Source organism: Onychostoma macrolepis, unplaced genomic scaffold, assembly GCF_012432095.1.
Source record: "Onychostoma macrolepis isolate SWU-2019 unplaced genomic scaffold, ASM1243209v1 Scaffold261, whole genome shotgun sequence".
Taxonomy (NCBI): Eukaryota; Metazoa; Chordata; class Actinopteri; order Cypriniformes; family Cyprinidae; genus Onychostoma; species Onychostoma macrolepis.
In genome coordinates, this window is record NW_026704777.1 from 1 (window position 1) to 5,809 (window position 5,809).

The 5,809-nt window shown below is 45.0% G+C and overlaps 1 non-coding gene and 1 pseudogene across 1 annotated transcript; both read right to left on the bottom strand.

Annotated features, from left to right (window-relative positions):
• Positions 1 to 4,241: 4,241 nt before the first annotated feature.
• Positions 4,242 to 4,405, bottom strand: LOC131535435 (U1 spliceosomal RNA). Its single transcript, XR_009269606.1, has one exon. It is a non-coding gene; the product is annotated as a U1 spliceosomal RNA (small nuclear RNA).
• A 792-nt stretch (positions 4,406 to 5,197) lies between these two features.
• Positions 5,198 to 5,372, bottom strand: LOC131535436 (U2 spliceosomal RNA; annotated as a pseudogene).
• Between the last annotated feature and the right edge of the window lie 437 nt (positions 5,373 to 5,809).

The following is a 5,809-nucleotide window of genomic DNA, read 5'->3' on the forward strand; positions in this document are numbered from 1 at the left end:
CTGTGACATTCGTCTGGATATTAATTTGCTAAAAGTTTGCAGTCAAAGTTTAAAAGAGTGATCGGTCGCCAGTTTTTAAGTCTGCTTTGTCGTCTTTTTGTGTAAAAGTGTTACTATTCCTGTTCTAAAACTGTCCGGGAGTCTGTCGAGTCTGTCAAATTCTTTAAAAGTGATTAATAATTCATGTACTAAAATGTCCCAAAATTTTTCGTAAAATTCTAGGGGAAGTCCATCCATACCTGGGGACTTCCCTCTTTTAAAACTTTTCATGCATTCGGTTATTTCAAGTACATTAAAATCATTGGTTAAAAACTGAGAATTTGTGTTTATTTTCTTTTCCAGGGAGTTTAAAACTTCTTCTGTGGCAGACATTTGAATTTTCTTTTCATTGTATAATTCTTGATAAAAACATTCCACCCCTTGTAAAATTTCTTTTGTGTTATTTACCTCCCTTCCCTCCAAATTCAATTTTGTCATGCTCCCTCCCTTGGCTAAAATTTTCTTAAAAAAATAACGTGTACACTTTTCGCCTTCTTCCAGTTCTTTTTCTTTACTTCTAAACATGACTCCCTTGTTTTTTTCTTTTTCTAAAGCAGCCATTTCACTTTTGACCTCTTTTATTTCTTTACTAAAATCAATGCCACTATTTAAAAGATTAAAATATCTCTGTAGACGTTTTTGCAGCCCCACCATGCGTCTGTTTTCTTTCTCTTTTTTTCTCTTACCTTTTTGTTTAAAAAAATGTCTCGTCTTTCCCTTCACCATTTCCCACCATTGTGTTTGTGAATCAAAAAAGTCCTTTAAAGTTTGCCATTGGCTGAACTGCTCCCTGTACTCTTCTACAATACTCTCATCTTGTAACAGGGAGCAGTTCAGCTTCCATATCCCTCTCCCTACTGTCACGTCTGTGGTTAGTGAAAGTGTGCAAGAAAGCATGGCGTGGTCTGTGAAGTGCAAGGGTGTTAATGTAGCATCCATTGGTGGACAGTTCCGTGAGAACATAAAATCAATACGAGAGGCCTTGGTGCCATCACCACTGACCCAGGTGTAGCCCTCCTCTCTTGGATGCATTGCTTTAAAACAGTCAGTCAGTCTAAAATCGTTGACTAAATTTTTTAGTAAAACTGATGTTTTATCTACCTTAAAATCATCCCCAGCCCCTTTTCTGTCTTTCTGATTTAAAACACAATTAAAATCCCCTGCTAAAATTAGGGGGTCCCTACCTAGCAGGTGGGGCTGCAATTCTTCTAAAAGCTCATGTCTCTCGTTTTTGTCCGTAAAACCATACACATTTAAAACAGTAAAATCCTTATCTAAAAAAGTCAGCTTAGTTAAGATTGCCCGTCCATCCCTTATCACCGTGCTGCCCTTCACCGTGATGTTATTATTGTTAATTAAAATGGCCACCCCATCATTTTTGTTTTGGTTCGACCCACTCCACAGCGAGTGTTCTGGGGTCCAAAGTTCAGTCCATTTTTTATAAATATTTAAAAAGGGTAAACCGCATTCTTGCATTAAAAATATATCTGACTTAAAAGATTTCAAGTGATGTAAAATACTGTGCGCTCTTGAAAGGGACCTCACGCTTCTCACATTTATTGTTGAGATTGTGAGGGCCATGAGCAATATGGTTAAAAGAGACATGCTTAAAAGAATAAAACTACAGAGATATCATTAAAATCAGGTTGTGTCTTGTAGCCCTTGTTCCTCCTCTCCCCCAATCAAATTGGGATCTGGAGGAAAAAGGCCCGACTCCTCAGGTACCACAGAGAAAACCTCTTGCGGCTCCTTTGGTGACGATGATCTTAGCTTTATTTGCAGAAAAGAAACTTCATTTGGAGATTCGGCCGGCCACATACGGTCTAGATCTTCTGGTGGAGAACTATCTAGCCGATGCGATGCCTTCAGCCTTTTCTCCTCCGTCTCAGACAGAGGAGATCTCGCAGTCCTTTTCTGCACTTGAGCATTTGGGAGTAAATCATCGGTTTCACTCCCACTGGTCGACACATTCACCTCAGAAACGGTTTCGAGGGAGGAAGCCGTTTCCTCCTCTCCACTTTCCATGTCCACTTCATTTTCTTGTTGTTCGGGAGTGGCTTCCTCCCTCTGTGTCAGTGACTCCGCCCCTATGGCCGCCCCACTTCCTTTTCCTTGCCCAATCCCCGAGGCTGGCGGGAAATTTGAATTTCCCGCCAAAACCTCAGGCCCCGCCTCCTCCCTTTCTTCCTCTGTTTGTTCTTTTTGTGGGGCGGCCATTTTGTGACTTTTTAGTTTGTTGGCAAAGCTTTTTGGGCAGTCTCTGTAGAGATGGTCAGTTTCACCACAGAGATTACACCGCCTGCCATTGGTACACTCCTCAAAAGTGTGACCAATTTCTCTACACTTCCCACACACGATTTCTTGGCATGCTTCAGCCAGATGCCCCATTTTCAAACATTTCCTGCACAACTTGGGCATTCCTTGATAATGTATGTAGCCTCGGTTCTCTCCCAACACAATCATTGAAGGTATTTGACTTAGACCCTGGAATCCGTTTGGATCTTCCCACTGCTTGATGGGAACTCTCCAAGCGCAATTCCAGATACCGTCTTCGTCTACTACCTTGACTGGTTGACTGCGGACCGTGCAAAATCTACCCAGCCATACAGCAATATCATCTCCACTCACTGTTTCATTGAACATTCTAACAATCACTGTTTTAAGTGAATTGTCAGAAAGCTTCTCAACAGAAAACATGGAGAACTGGGTCTTACAAGCATCAAACCTTTGCCAGAAATCTTGCAACAAAGTAGCAGATCTAAAACTCACATCAAAACCTTTGTTCCAGGGAAGAGTCATTAAACAGTTCAGTTCTGTGGGTTTAAAATTTAGGGTTTTCTGGATCAGCTTCCTGGAGAAGTCAAGACGTGACATCCCCAGGAGCTTACCGTCAACCTCTTTAAAAAAGAAACGCACGCTGTGGTGCCTCCGCACGCCGGCACGGGCAGCCGACATGGTGGAGGCACCACCCGCACGCAGCGGCTAAAAAGACAATAAAATTACACAATAAATACGCTAAAAACAAACAATAAATTAACACAATAAATAAGTTAAGACCTTACCTTAAAAGAGTAGATTCTCCGCAGACAGAGTCGAATCCGATAAAAGCCGCTTGTCAATTTCCCTCTTGAGGAGTGAGAACCCGTGCGACAAGCCACACACGAGCCTAACGGTCCTGCAAGAGGCGATCGCTGTCCCAACCGTCCGACCAGACCGCGAGATCTTAGCCAAAAGGCCGAGAAGCGATGACCCCTGAGACGCAGCGGGGAGGAAGCCAGAAACGGCCACGCCCATCCAGGCCGCGGTCAGTCACAGAGACCTGAAACGCCGGGGGACGGTAGCACCCTCCCCCGCCGGCGAGGTAAGTCACAGAGACCTGAAACGCCGGGGGACGGTAGCACCCTCCCCCGCCTGCGACGGAAAGTACGGCATCGCTCCTAACTCCCAAACGGCTTGTCGTAGAGCCAAGTGCCTTATGTCATCGGAATCCTTGGCTCGAGCCGAACGAGAGGCAGGTCTCGGATCGGCTCGTCGCACTGGCGAGATTTTCGGCTATTTTGGATTTTGTCGAAAACCTACTTTTGCAAACTAGCACCAGGCATTTGGCCCAGTCCGGCCCGAAGCGGCTCAGAAAGATTCTCTGGAGTCTGACTGTCAATAATCCAGCAGAAAAAGCGGAAATTTCCATTCTCCTTGGCGAGGGGACCTCAAAACGTTCGCAGGTCGTGTGGCCGAGGTTGCTAAAATGGCTATAACTCGAGAAAGGAATGAGATCGTTTCACCCAAATCGGCACACCTATGTACGGGCCCAATCTGTGGTCAGGCGAAAAAGGGCGCTGGCGCTGGCCACTTGGTGGCGCTGCGAGACGGAAAAAAAAAGAATACTGACATAGAAAGGACAACCAAACAAGCATGAAAACAGCTACAGCTGGGCAACAGTCAGTCTGATCGACTTGAAAAGTGAGGTCTGTGAGAAATTGAAACTAAATGGCCCATCATTGGTGGGGCCGCCTTTTGAAGAGCGCAAGCGACTTTGTTTTCACACACGCGCGATATGACAGAACCGTTCGCACTGTACAACCCTCTGGATCGCTGACTAGCCAGAACAAAGAAAAGAAGAACAAAGACACAAAAGAAAAACAAAGACGCGAAACAAGAACAAAGACACAAAAGCAAAAAAAGATTTATTTAACCAGCTCTTTCAGGGGAGAGCGCGAACGCAGTCCCCCACTACCATAAATTATGCAGTCGAGATTCCCACATTTGGGGAATTCGCAGGGGTCAGCACGTCCGGAGTGCAATGGCCGAGCCTCGCCCTGGGTGAACCGCCTTCTTGATCATGGTGTCTCCCCTGCCAGGTAAGTATGAAGACTCAAGCTGCCAGTCAGGGCTACCATTTCCCTCTCGACCATCCTCATCAACGGTGACCCCCACCCCTATCAAAGGATTCGGCATTCCCAACCCCGATCCCGGAATTCCCATCCCAACCCAACCCAACCCTCCCTCCCTCCCTCCCTCCCTCCCTCCCTCCCTCCCTCCCTCCCTCCCCATCCTCTCATTGAGATCATCAGCTCATTAGTTCTCTCTCCTAACGAGTTGGTGATCTCAATCAGGTGTGTTATATAAGGGAGACATGCAAAATGGCGCCCAGGACTGGAATTGAGAGCCAATGTTTTAGATGATCCCTTTTTATCAAACAAACCTGACCAATTCCTCTACACTTCCCACATATTAGCTCCTGGCATGCATCGGCTAAATGTCCCATTTTGCCGCACTTTCTGCACAATTTGGGCATTCCTTGATAGTGAATGTAGCCCGGTTCTCTCCCAACACAATCATTAGTCATTAGACCCTGGAATCCGCTTGGATCTTCCCATTGTTTGATGGGAACTCTCCAAGCGCAATTCCAGATACCGTCTTCGTCTACTACCTTGACTGGTTGACTGCGGACCGTGCAAAATCTACCCAGCCATACAGCAATATCATCTCCACTCCACTGATACTGTTAAGTGCTTTGACACAATCTGTATTGTTATAAGCGCTATATGAATAAAGGTGACTTGACTGCTTTGCGAGACCAGGCCTCCGTGGGAGGCGAGGCAAGGCCCCTCGTTATTTGCTCTGCTATTCTTCACAAAAAGCGGCAATCCCCAAAAAGGGGAAGCACACCGTTCCTGGAGACACTGCAATACCAGGCCGATGCGTGGAGTGGACGGAGCAAGCCCCGGCTCCAGCTCCGTGATCCAAAAATCAATTTAATATGCAGTCCCCGGGTAGGGGACGTATCAGATATTAAACTGATAAGAACAGATTTTTCTTTCGAAAAAGTTTATTGTCACGGTTTTCGTTTAGACATTTCCACACTCATTTGTTTTTGTTATTTTTTTCTCAAACACATACATTTTAAAACAAGCAGTAATAAATAGAATGAGTACACATGGTTAAAAGGAAATACAATAATTGCTAAAAACAAGCAATTAAAACCAATGTGTGTGTGTCTTGTTTTTAAAAGTCCATTTTGTGTGTGTGTGTGTTAAAAGGTGTGAGTGTCTCAACAATAAAAACAATTTAAAACAAGCATCTCATTTTTTGTAATAAAAAACCAAGTCCAATTTCTAAAACACAATAAAATATACCAATAAAATGACTTTAAAAGTCATCTGTTGTGCAAGACCGGGGGTGAGTCCTTATCAATCTGTCTTCACCCCGCTCTCCAGAACAGGCAGTTGGCCCCCCGTGTCCGGCGCCCAGCGGAGATCCCCTCTCCTCC